This window comes from Mastomys coucha, unplaced genomic scaffold (assembly GCF_008632895.1).
Source record: "Mastomys coucha isolate ucsf_1 unplaced genomic scaffold, UCSF_Mcou_1 pScaffold19, whole genome shotgun sequence".
Lineage (NCBI taxonomy): Eukaryota > Metazoa > Chordata > Mammalia > Rodentia > Muridae > Mastomys > Mastomys coucha.
Genome location: NW_022196901.1, coordinates 14,416,763 through 14,431,107, shown reverse-complemented (window position 1 = coordinate 14,431,107; position 14,345 = coordinate 14,416,763). Strand labels below are relative to the sequence as shown.

Sequence of the window (14,345 nt, the reverse complement as noted above, 5' to 3'; positions counted from 1 at the left end):
CGTGATTCCTTGGGTGTACGTCCTCCCGAGATTTGAGTGGGGGTCTCCCCCAGGGGTCTTTCAGTACACTCCCATCTTTCTTGGAGTCATTTCCACTAATAGTGAAAACAGATAGAACAGACAATCAAGAGTAACTAACAAAATGGTTTTGCTTCCATACCCATTTCTAAGTTAGAAGCAACCTAGAGCATTGGTTAAAATGTACACGTCCCATAAAAAGCAGTTGGGTTTATACTACTTGGCCAAATCCCATGTAAATCAAAATAAAGCAACGTTAAAATACTCATAAAGAACCCCTGTGTATTAGAATTGCAGTGCCATTTTTTAGATTAGAGTCAACTTAAATGTGTCTATTTAAATCTTTTTACAGTGCAGGGAAGGGAAGCCACCTCTTCTAAATCACTTAGGGAGAAGCCTGTGCTGTGTTTCTTAGGTTGCAGGATCAGCAGTTCGTTTGTTCCCTGGGACATCTCTGGTTCTCAGACTTGCTTCTTCCTACCCTGATGAACTAATTCCCACCGGGGTCAGGAAGCAGGCCTTGAAATTTTATCTCCCTTACTTGGAGCCACAAAGTCAGTCAGATGCATTGGTCTGCTGAACTCAGTCTAACATGCCTTTGAACACCACTCATTCAACTCTAGCACATTTTGAGAGCTAGAAAATAATACAGCCATTTTAAAAAACATTTCAATAATATTATATAATGATCCAAATGGCATTAAAAAACAAACAGAAAATAGACAAGCTCAGGATTCCTTCACATGGAACTACACTTGACTATCATTTCCACGTGAGGATATTTATGTCTCATACAGAGGAAATATTCATAAAGATGTGTGACTACAGTACTGTTGCATTAACAGCTTTCGGTCACTTGCAGTTAGAGCATTTATACCACAGACACTGGAGAGCACTATTAAAGAGGACATCTTCTAGAGCACAAGATCACCAGGCGGCCTCTGGCTTCCAAGGCATGTAAAGAAATGCCCACTCCATGGAAACAGACATTTAGGTTTCAAATATTTTTGTGTATGTGCTTAAAGTTAGGACAAAATTTACACTAGAAAAAGATGAAAGGTAAAAATACCACCGAAACTGATAGATGTTAAGCAGAAGAGCCACAAAGGAAGGGAGAGAAAAGTTTAGGTTGATTATCAACAGCTAAAATACTTAAGATAGGAATTCTTCTCCTGCACTCTACATTATGTCTGAACCATTGGTCATCAGACAAAGATAAGTTTTCTAGTTAGAAAGAATGGAAAGCCAGGCAATGGCCTTTAGTGTGCCTTTAATTCCAGCACTCAGAAGGCAGGGCAGGCAGATCTCTGAGTTTGAAGCCAGACTAGTCTATAGAGTGAGTGCTAGGGCAGGCAAGGACTACAGAGAAAATCCCATCTTTAAAAAAAAAAAAAAAAAAAAAAAAAGCAATGGAACACTAGTAAACGAACAAGCATTCATTGAATTTAGTTTATAAAACTTATTTTCCCAATTAATAAAAAATTATGTCAATGAAATGTTTAGGTATTTTAAGTACTTCTAGGCATACAAAGCATAGATTCTAAGCCCTGGTTGATTCAGAGAGCTGGCAGAGTCACAGGGGTCACGATTATGGGTTGTACTATAACTGATCTGAAGAAACACTAGTTATCAGCTTTGCAGCAATCTCTCTCTCTCTCTCTTTTTTTAAACTGGTCACTGGCTTTTTCTGTGATGTAACTGTAGATATTACATCCCACCCCTCACTTCACTATCTCTCCCTTGCTTTCAATACTTTTTCAAATGCCATCTCTCAGCACCATCATAACCCACTTTATTTATCTAAGATCACACCTGCACTCTATCACCTGACAGTCTCTATCCACTTGTTCAATTTTTTTTTTGTCCAGTTTTTGTACTCAAAAGCTACAAGAGAGGAAGAACCTTGGGGCTCCCCCTTACCCACATTGTAAGCCTAGCATCAAGAGGAGCATACAAAATAGCAACTCCAAACTGGTTGAGTGCACCAGAACACAGCCTACAGACACCAACTAGATGGGGCTTGTGGGAGCTCGTGGAGACAGAAATGACAATCGGGGACTTGCACAGGTCAGCACTAGGTCCTCTGCATGTACGTTACTATTGTTAGCTCGGTGTTCTTGTGGGGCTCCAGACAGTAACAGTTGGGGTTTCTCTGATTCTTTTGCCTGCCCTTGGGAGCCATGTCCTCCTACTGGGATGCCTTATCCAGTCTTGGTATAAATGTTGGCGCTAAGTCTTATTGCTAAGTCTTATCTTGTTATGGTGCATTCCATTAATATTCCTGAGAGTCCTGCTGTTTCTGAAGGCAAATGCGGGAGGAATAAATCTGGGGGAGAGGAGAGACAGAGGTAGGGACTCAGAGGAGTAGAGGGAGAGAAACTGTGAGCAGGATTTGTGAGAAAGAATAGAGTACTTCATATAAATATGATCATTTCTTGAATTAAACTTTCATTATATATAAAATGTTTTAAATTAACATGTTATTGTTGTAGCATTTTACATTGGCATAAATCAGAGCAAGTAATTATTCTTTGTAAAAGAAATTTTCTTGTTTGTTAAAATAAATATGAAGTCTGGATGAGTGGAGCCCAAATCCCCCTAGACCCAGAAAATTCTAGAATCCTTTTGGTTCATTGATTAAAACAGCAAGACCAATTAGTTTCACAACAGATGGCAAAACTAAAGCCAAGCAGCTATCTTGCTACTTCTGGCATCTGTCACAAGATGAATTAGGCAGGAATGTGCACAGATCAGCTACGATTCAGCAGCCAGCCAAACACACCTTAAACCCTGCTTCTCCCAGTGTCTTCATGAGCTCTGAAGGAGAACTTCTGATAGTATCCATAGGAGCAAAGAGTACAATCAAACCCACTTTAACTCTGATCTGTTAAATGCATCTCAAATGCAATGCCATTCTCTATGTTGTATGTGATTTTAAAAAATCAAACCAGAGTAACATTCTCATTTGCCAGTTGTCTTTGAATAGCTTACCACTACTAAATCAAGTAATATTAGAGTTCTGATTATAATCAATATCATGGATACATGAGTCTAGTAAAATGCTTTCAAAAGAAAATGAATTGTACATCTTTTCCTCCACAATACTGATATATTTGATGAGTAAGAATAGATCCCCCTCAATATTGTTACAATACCATTATTATTAAGAAATAATAATAATAATAATAATAATCACAACAATAATCTTTCTTCTCTGGAAGTGTGAGCCCTAAATTACCAATGAGAGATACCAACAGGAACACGTTGGTTGTTTGTGTCCAGTGACAGCAGAAATGCCTTCCATCTTTGGGACATCTCATTCGTCTTGGTGTCATGTAGACATAGCCAGACTCAAATGAAATATGAATTTATTGTGGTAAGAGGATTTACATTCACAGTACAGGAAATTAAACGATCATTTCTTGTCAAACAAAAAGTAAGTTGTTTTAGGGAAAAAGGCTTCTTTTGACATTTAGTCAAATTTTATTCTTTCAGGAAACAGGCCATTCTTTGACAGAAAAATATGTTACTGCCAGAGGATATGGATTCCTCTGCTATATTTTGCTAGTTTTCTATTTTCTCAGCACAGAAGGAACAGATGGAAATAAAGCTGATCCAGTGAAATAGTTTCTTTTACATCCCAGCAATAAGGAAAACTAAATTTCAATGAAACAGTCTAACCAAATTTACCACATACATAAGTAGGCATTTTGGAAACTTTATAGAAAGTGTAAAACCAAGAAAAATCATATGAATTATTAAAATAATATTTACCTTTTCATTTCCTTTTAGACAACTTTATAGTTGTTATTTGTACTGTTCTCTAAATACCCATAGTCTCTGAATATGAATGCAAAAGAAACTATAGTATTTGTTTAAAATGATGTCTAAGTTTCTTAGCATTCCACACTCAAAATAAATAATAGCAAAGTGAGGCCTAACCATACCATTTGTAAAAAAAAAGAATATGAGCTCTTTGAGATTTCTAGATGGTAAAAGAGTCATTTAGTAAGCAATTCCTGGTCCTGTTTAATCCACACCACTATAGTTATCAGATTATAAAAGAAATCATTTCATAGTAAAATTATTATCTTTTAGGACAAAGCAATTTAATTGTCACGGGTTAATATTTATTATCTTAATTGAGCAGATAGAAGTGTGCCTGTTTCTAGTCAGCTATTCAGACCATCTTCTATTACACTTAAAGATTCAAGTGTATGGCCTTTAAAAATGGCAGCCATTCAGATGAACAGAGCATACCTCACCTTCCAGCATCATTCTGCTCATGATGCCAAGGATGAAATGTGAAAGCTATAGCCAACCTTACATACAGAAACCAATACAACCAATTAGTGGATTGCATGTGTGAAGTGGGCCAGCTTTCCTTTTGTTAAGAAATATGTGTCCTATGACTAGAAAATATATTAAATAAATATGTCAATGATACAATCTATCTACAATCTATTCTTGATGACAATTTTTCCAGGCAACTAACAAAACAAACACGAAAATTTAAGAAAAGCTAAATACTCAGGAAAGAATAGAGGAGCTGTTGAGATAATATGTGGCACACTGACACATTTTAGAGACAGGATCCAGGGAATGTCTGTATCTAACACACAGGGTTCAAGGTTAGCTCCTCCTTGGCTGAAGTGTTCACATTCCTATGGTTGCTCCATCTGGAGAGAGAGGAAGTAAGAGGGAAAGCAGAAAGCAGTCTTGTCAGGTTTCTGGTAGTGTATCATTCCCAAATTTTATAAAATCCTACAAGAGGTGGACATGTTTCTAGGACTTCTTTCTCAGGTTCATGGAAAATGTGGGTCTGTGAATCTCAAGCTTCATGGCAATCTTGGACTAACTGCCACAGTTAGCTGAATACAGTAATGGGATTCACAGTAACCATTTGAAACAATAGAGGAAGAACAAAGAAGATGGGATTATACATTCTTTCTCTTAATTTCAAAAGTCTAATGCCACACTTTTAAGCATGCTCTTAACAGAAATTTTAATAAAGAATGTTATTATCACCCATCTATGTATTGACAATAAAGAAAAACTCTGTATAGGGGTGTGTGTGTGTGTGTGTGTGTGTGTGTGTGTGTGTGTGTGTGCGTGTGTGTGTGGAGAGAGAGAGAGACAGAGAGAGACAGAGAGACAGAGAGACAGAGAAAGAGACAAAGAGAGACAGACAGAGAGAGAGAGAGAATCAGAGTAAGAGAGAGAGACATAGAGACAGAGACACAGAAACACAGACAGAGGCACAGAGACAGAGACACATAGAGAGGCATTGATACAGAGAAAAGACTGAGAGAACAGACACAGAAAGAGACACACACACAGACAGAAAGACACAGAGAAAAACAGGGTGATCAACAGACAATGGACAGGGACTCTTACAGGATATGACAAAGTTATTGAGACTGGATTAGCAGAGAAACTAAGTAGTTACTGTTAAAAATAAAAGAAATTATTAGACATTTGAAGATCTCTACCTATCAGTTATTCAGTGTTACACAGTGCAGTCGCTACATTCATCTCTCACACTCCATAAGCCACAAGGCACTTGATACAGGAAGAGGTGGTGAGCATGAAAGAGACTGGTTAAAGAAATGATGACTGAATTAACATGGATTAAATTGCCAAATTTCAAATACATCAAACAACAGCAAATCTCTGAAAAGGTTGAAAAATTTGAAACTCTGAGAACTAGCAATAAATCCCATATCCTGTGTGAATACCATTCTTTGTTTCATTCGAATAACATCTCTTGAACTTAATTTAGGATATATGATAGGCAGAAAAGTTGATTGTAAAAAATAGCAAACGATTCGTGAGTTGACTAGATGTGTTCTGTGCCCAGTAACTCCTTGGCCCATGACAAAATGATTACATGACTAAACACAGAAGGGTAAATTTTACACCTAAGAAAAAAAATTTTTTTAGAGGCCTCAAAATATTAGAGGCTGTGATGAAGTAAGACATTTTGAGATAAAAAAAAAGATGACAGAAGTAAATTACAGATAGTATTCAACTCAAAGTTATTATAACATTTTAAAAAAATCTATGAAAAAAATCAATAATACCAGAGGATACGAAGAATGAGAAAACATTTGCTTTTTACTCAGGGGAAGATATAGTCAAGTATAAGCCCTGGATAATATATTTAAAAGTTGACATGCTCCTCTATGGCTTGTAATTAACACTACATGTGTATTCTACTGAGCAGTAATATAGTTGTAAAATGTTCATTGTTTACAAACATTTGAAGTGAAAGAATAGTCTATAAGATAAACAGAAAGCATTAAATTCTACAACACAAAATATTATTTTTCTCCAAAGTTGGAACTGCTTCTGGTCTTCCTGGACTCCCTTCCCCCATCTCCCTGCTATGTGGTATTTCTCCTCAGGGTTCTTTGCCCATCAATAGGCATCATCTTCTGACTCCACAGACACTTTTAGCCCGTTCCCTCCTCCTCCTCCTCCTCCTCAGTTTGTATATGCTACATCTGACTCCTACAATATTATCCCAGGCTTACAGTCCTTGGATTTAATTTTTTCCTTGTTTATTGGCTTAACCCAATATATTCTAATAACCCTATAGTTAGCATTTTTAAAATAATTTTTATTCTCCAGAGCCCATTTTTTACTGTCTCCATTAATGATCATACTGTGCCGTCCAAGCCAACTACCCTCAATTCTAGAATCAGGTTTTAATAATCTCTCAATCAGTCTTGTCATTGTCTATCTAAGGTTCAGTGTGACCTGATTCCTTTTGCGTACCTGGCCCAAGCCTGAACACACTACTTGCAGTCACTCGGGCTCTTTGTGCATGTAAGGTTAGGACGATTAACTTGATAACTTACGTCTCACACTGAGATCGTTGCCTGACAACTAGTAAGTACTACATCATTGCTTAGTGCTTACCTTCACGCCTTCATCCATGCTGTTTCCTCTACTTAGAATGCCCTTCCAGGGTTTTCCCATAATTTAGATGCCAGGTTGATCGCACAGAGCACAAGCATCTGGAATGCTGTCAGTGATGACAGATGCTTGAGGCTGTAACATGTGTCCCAAGATTTATAAAGAATAAATCCCAATAAATAAATTTAAGGGACATGTAGTTTGGTCTGCTCTTTGCTTCTGCCATATCACCAAAGAGTAAAGCCAATCCCCATGTGTTTGTGGAGGCAACTGCAATGGGCTATACCCCAGACAGTGACCAACCCCTCAGGAGGGATTCTCTTAGATTGTGTGGGATTGTACATTTTTCACTGTAAATGAAAACATCGCAGTGGTCAGAACAGTGTGCCTTGCCAAATATATACCTTCTACACCTAGACAAATACCTGTCTAGGGTCATAGTAGAAGAGTCATTTGTAGTTGAAAAGAACCAAAGAGAAAAAGGAAAGAAGATTGGAAGGAAAATCAGAGAAAACATGAAAAATGACATACATATACAGGTATGGAAAGATACTTCTTTTAGATATTTAAAAAGGTTTTTTGATTTATTCATTTTACTTTTTAAAAACATGAATGAGTGTTTTCCCTACATGTATGTATATGCATTGATGCACCGTGTGCATGTTTGGTGACAACAAGACACAAAAGAATGCATCTGACCTCCTGGAACTGCAGTTATAGATGGCTGACTGCAACCATGTTGGTGCTAGGAACCAAACCCGAGGCCTCTACAACAAGTGCTCCTAACCTCTGAGCTGTCCTCAGTGCCCCAAAGATACTTCTCTATATGAAACTAGGATCAGAATAAAGTCACATGACTAAAATGTGGAAATGTGGACTGTTCTTAAAAAATAGACAATTCAAAACAGACGTATCTTCTCAATTTTAAGACAGAGTATGAAGAGATAAATGCAAACATAATTGGCTGAATATAGGAACATGAAAAGGAGATTTTAAATACATAAGCCATTTTCTAAAACAAGAGAAAAGCTTTATGTCACCAAACTGAAATTTAAAAGTGTTGTAGATGGTCCTGGTGCTGTTGTATTTGGATGTCAATTCTGCTTTCCCAAGAGGAGTTGTCCGGAATGAGGAATGACTACTCGGGTGACTTCTTTGTTCACTTCCAATAGGGCATCAAGAGGAGGGATGGCATTGCCATCCCGCAGTGAAAAACTCTGACCCAGAATTGTCCCAGTCTAAAAGAACTGCAGGGACAAAAAAAATGGAGAAGAGACTGCGGGAAAGGAGGTCCAGCTCAAGGGGAGGCTCCAAGGCCTGATCCTGTTACTGATGCTATGGTGTGCTTACGGACAGAAGCCTAGCATGGTGCCCTCTGAGAGGCCCAACAAGCAGCTGAAAGAGCCAGATACAGCTATTTATACCCAACCAATGGACAGAAGCCAGAGGCTCTTGTGATTAATTAGGGAAAGGCTGGAAGAAGCTGAAGAGGAGGGCGACCCCATAGGAAGACCAGTGGTCTCAACTAACCTGGACCACTGAGATCTCTCAGACACTGAGACACTAACCAGGCAGCATACACTAGCTGATATGAGGTCCCCAACACACATACAGCAGAAGGCTGCCTGATCTGGCCTCAGTGAGAGAGAAGTACCTAACCCTCAAGAGACTTGAGACTCCAGGGAGTGGGGCAGGGGGTGGTCTGGTGGGGTGGGGACATCCACTTGGAGACAGAGGAGGAGGAATGAGATGAAGAACTGTTGGGGGTAGACTGGGAGGGGGCTAATGACTACTGTTAAAGAAGATTAAAAAATACAAAAAGGGCTGGAGAGATGGCTCAGTGGTTAAGAGTACCGACTGTTCTTCCAGAGGTCCTGAGTTCAGTTCCTAGTAACAACATGGTGGCTCACAACCATCTGTAATGGGATCTGATACCCTCTTCTGGAGTGTCTGAAGAGTGACTGTATACTCACATACATTAGATAAATCTTTAAATAAAAAAATAAAAAATTAAAACAATGAAAAAGTGATGATATATATGAAATAGAGGCTTTGGTGGGGTTATAAGTATATTAGAAGAGAATCAGACAATGAAATTGGAATGAATGTTATAGTTAGGGTCCAGTAAGTCAAGGCATAATACTATAATTATAAATTAAAAAAGAGGGTTTGATCTACATTAATTAAGAAGAAAATGATTTTTACTAGATTTGTTTTACAAACACAGCACCCTAGACTATGAAATAGAGAATATACAGTATTTTTTTTAGCAGTGTATGGAATAGTCTCTGTTGTTGCGATTGTCAATAATTCTTTAAAATATTTATTGGTGAGTTCTGGTTCATTGTTGATTATACAAAAAAGCTCATTTTTTTTTCATTTAAATAAGGGTCAGGTTCCAGTCTTCTTATTTTGATATTAAATGACTATAATAATATAATTTGCCTGTGCCCTGGACTACTCACCGCCTGACCCTTCCTGAACTAGTCCATGGCACAGACTCCAGGAGCAGGTAAGAAATGCTGCAGCAAGCTCTCTGAGCATTGTTATAAGCTTCTTTAATACCCTTTACCTGCTCCCCCATTGGTCCTACAAAGGTATCTTTTTTTTTATTTTTTTACTTTTTAAATTTATTTTTATTTTTATTTTTATTTTTTTGTTTTTGTTTTTCGAGACAGGGTTTCTCTGTATAGCCCTGGCTGTCCTGGAACTCAGTCTGTAGACCAGGCTGGCTTTGAACTCAGAAATCTGCCTGCCTCTGCCTCTCAAGTGCTGGGATTAAAGGTGTATGCCACCAGTACCTGGCCTCCAAAATCTCTCTTTTAATCAACAGCTCCTGACTCTCTGGCATTGTCTGTACCCGCAATCCTTGGTCTCTCAGTCTTTAGTTAGGTCCTATTGCAGGAGATGTTTTTGTGGCTGTGCAGCCCCCAGCATTTACATAGAGACAGCTCCTGCCTTTATTCTTATAATATACCAAAATGAACAGATTATATATAAAGTGAGAAATTAAATGTAACTAATACCCAGATTGAGAAATAGTCATTAAATGTAAAAATTAGTGTTTGTTTCCAGAAACCAAATCAACAGAGTAAGAAAAATAGATACTGAAAGCACTAAGAGTAACTCTCAAATTATAAAAACCAAATTCATCATCAAATGCTGTGTGAAAATCAGCAATATATCAAATATTTCTATAACCCATAGATATATACAAATCTATTAACATATTTTATTTAAGTCCAATGTTTTACAAGAAAACAATCGCTGTAAAATGTTACAGAGAGAAAAAAGTAAGGCTTCCTCCTAAGTACAGACACAAAATCCTCTATCTATTTGCCCTCTTAATTTTGAGGTTAGGGTTAGTAGAACATTTGTACCAGACTGACTCTGTCCCAGGACTTCCTCACCTAACATGCTGGTGAACATCTGAGTGAGCTGACTTTCCGAGAGGAGCATTTTCCTCATGACTGACGATGGATTAGTTCAAGTTGGGGCACAAAAAGACTTGATGCTAGGGCACTTATGAAGTCTTATACTAACTGAATTAGTGAATAGACTAACTGGATTAGAAGTGAGTATTAGTAGCCTGTACACAAATGACAACAAATATAAGCATGGGCCTTGAGCTGAGACTGTGAACTCTGAGACCGTTTCCGAGAACATGTGTCTTATATATGATTTTTTCCTGATTGGAGATATTTTACATCCTCTTGATTTCCTTTTTAATTCATTTAAATAATATGACATGAAGGTGCTCACATTTTTTTATTCTAAAACCTTCATTGTCTGTAGTCAGCTGAAGCAGGGACTGCTCAGAGGCAGGTGACCCAAGTACACAGCATGTAAAACTAAGCTACTGTTCGTAATGCAAGATCATGAAGCCTTTAAATATCCCTAAAAATACTATCCCATCATAAACATGCCCATATTCATATACATGCACAGAGAGCCCCAGCAAACATATTTTGGATCTTAAAAGAGATTTAAAAATAGGTCCATATGACAATCAAACCAAATCTTGACATCAATCAAGTGAAACTTTACCTGAATTCTTCATTTGGAGTCCATTATGTAATTGAAAATGGGGCCCTGCATTTGAGAGAGTCTAAAGAGGTACATGGGAGGAGTTAGAAAAAAGAAAAGGAAGGGGAAATAATGTAATTGTATTGTAATATAAAAATACTATGAAAAGGAGGACACACAGGTACCACAATCCTGACCAATGGGAAGGTTTGGAGATCAGCAGAACCTTTAGGAGGTTGTGCCCAGTTAGAATTATGCTATCTAAGGTGTGCTCTATTGAATGGAGCTGATTATGGTCAGTTAACTTTGCCTGTCTTCAGATCACTTTGAATTGGATCACTCTCTTCTCTGCATACTTCATACCATGATATTCAACCTTTTTTTTTGGCCCAGAAACAATGGGACAAATAAACATGAAGTACAGTTCCTAGAACTGTGATCCCAAACAACTATTTATATCTTCAAATAATTTAGCTCGGATAGACTGCCATAGAGGTTAAAAGCTGACATATGTAAATGAGTTAGCAATCTCTGTCATACTATAACAAATACTTGATATAATCAACTCATAAAGATGAAACGTTTATTTGGTTATAAGTTTGGAGGTTTTAGTATATGATCAGTTGGTTCTATTACATGTGGCCCAGGGTAATGTTGTGACAGGTAAGTAAGTGGTAGGGGCACTGATTTACCTCAGACGCAGGATGAGAAAGAGTCTGGAATGAGGCTCTCCTCTTTTCTTTACAAATGTGTCTTCAACAAGCTGAATTCTCCTACTAACCCTACTTCTTAGTGATATGACCTTTTAACTGCATAACTTTGGTGAACTAGGCTTTAGCACACAGGTCTTTAGGGAAATTTTAAGTCAGCAGTTGTAGAAGATGCCATTGTAATCAACCCTGTGCTTTATAAATGGCTCTTTCTGTGTGCACCTCCATGCTCACCTACAAATCACAAAGTTAACCCAGAGTGAAGGCTGAGGCATACAATGAACTAGAGTTTTCCACAGTGTGAACAACTTACTTTTAAATTAGTGGCAAAGTAAAACAAATAGGTTTTACGTCACTTGTATACTTCCCCCAAACCATAAAATATAGTTCTGTGAAAAATTTTGAAAAATTTCTGTCCTTCATGGTATGAGGTGTTGAAAATTATTTTCGTATTTTCCTTAAGAAATATAAGATCAATTAAATCAACTCTTCAAATTAGATGGATTGGATATGGATCTCCTTAGTTAATATTATTCTTCATTGGAGAAAATTTACTACTTCCTGAATTTTTTTTCCATATGCGCAGAAATATCCTGTCAAACTGAAAGACGGGGAGAAACACTGGGTGTATTCTGACATGTCATGTATAGCAAAAAATATTTTCCAACAGTTATATTTAAAGGACAAATGGCACCCTGGGTTATATTTTCTATCAACTTGGTAATCACAAAAGACAAAGCCGTTTCCCGTAAACTGTAGCAGGTCACTTTTATGATACGATTATATTCTTGAATACCCTCAGAATAACTGAAAATAGAGGACACTTATAAAATATTAATTAATATAAACACTATTACTTGCAAACCTGGGTTTCTTTCATCGTTGTTTGCTTGTTTGTTTTGAGACAAGTTTCACTCTGTAGCTCAGACTGTCCTAGAACCCATGGTGATTCTTCTCTTTTATTTTTCCAGGTGTTGAGACTGTAGGTATGAGTCACTATAGCTAGCTCCATTTTTGCTATGATTCACTTTATTTATCCTTTAGCTAGGAATGGACAAAATGCCCTAGAGAAATCTCTCCATGCTAACTCCAGCTCTGTGGCTCTTCATATAGGAGGTCACCCTCTGCTTCAACCATAGCAACCTGAGAAGATACAGCTCATGCTGGAAAGGCAGAAGAGGGGCTGGAGTGTGAGTCTCCTGTAGGGATTTAATCATAGTTGTTAAAGAAAGCAGGATCACGAATGCTGCCATCCACCAGCTGCAAATACAATAACTGAAATTTATTTTTGCAAACATGCTGGCAATTTTACAGCAGCTGAAATGAATGCTAAGGAGAGTCTATTCACCCAGCACATTTACTGAATTAGGTATTGCATTCCATATAGTGTAACTGCTGCTAGAGTTCTATTTTAACATTTTCTTGAAAAGATGCATATAAATAAAATTATCTTTTAAGTGCCCAAGGGAATCATCATACACAGGGTAGGCAAGTCTCTTTGCAAAAATAAAAAGTTACTCTAGTTGGTAATGACCAAGGTATGTATGTATGTATATATATATATATATATATATATATATATATATATATATTTGATAATTTTGCTAAATCTGTAATTATTTCAAAGAGTCCTTTTACTCTTCAATTTAATATGCCTTAAATCAGTCTTAGCTGTTTTTTCTAATTATGAATGCATTTCTTTATTTAATCTCAGACCTGCCGACATAGCATGATGGACACTTTCTTATTGATTTAAAAGATGATTATTACATTGTATGCTTAGACTGTGACATGATAAGGGATGTGGGATGTGTAATTTTATATACTGTTTTCAGAGGTGCTCTGGGAAGGTGACTTTTATGAAGAGATATGAACTTCTGGAAGAACACACCTGCTGCCAACCTCAAAATACCAATGGTTTTGAGTCAGCCATTGCCACTATGGTGACTGTTTTTAGTAATACAAAGGGGATATGCATTAATCCTCGATGTGGAGTTCATGGGTGGGTATATGGTATAGAACTGCAAGTTTGGCATGAATCTAAATTCCTCTAATTTATGATCTATAAGACATACGTGTATTAATTTTTTTTTAGTTTCATTTCTTCATTTGTAAAATCAAGACACTTGCCATTATTTTAAGAAAAAAAATCTATGAATTTCACGAAATTCGCAGGCAAATGGATGGAACTAGAAAATATCATCCTGAATGAGGTAGCCCAGACACAAAAGGACACACATGGTATGTACTCACTGATAAGTGGAAAGTTCACAATGCCTGTGATAAACCTACAGATCATATGGAGCTTAGAAGGAAGATCGGGGAGTGGATGCTTCAGTCCTACATTGAGGTGGGAACAGGACGATTGTGGGAGATGGAAGGAGAGGGGGACAAGGAAGGGGAAAAAGAGGAGGAGGAAATAAGCGTGGCAGTATCAGAATCTGGAGGAGATGGGAGAGAGGAATAGAGGGTCAGGAAATCGAATAAAAATAGGTAGCAGGGGGGATGGGGAAGAGCGGATAACCACTGGAGGCTCCCAGGACCCAATGGGAATGACGTTAGCGGTAATGCACAGAGAAGCGGGAAATAGAATCTGCTGCCTCTAGTAGAGAGGCACGGCCCCTGGTGGAGAGATGGGGCTACCCATCCAACTCAAAATTTTTGTAACCC

General features: G+C 37.6%; 1 protein-coding gene across 9 annotated transcripts in view; it reads right to left on the bottom strand.

The window, feature by feature from the left end:
- Magi2 (membrane associated guanylate kinase, WW and PDZ domain containing 2) overlaps positions 1 to 14,345 on the bottom strand; it is a 1,461,753-nt gene that overhangs the window by 911,101 nt on the left and 536,307 nt on the right. The window lies entirely within an intron of this gene.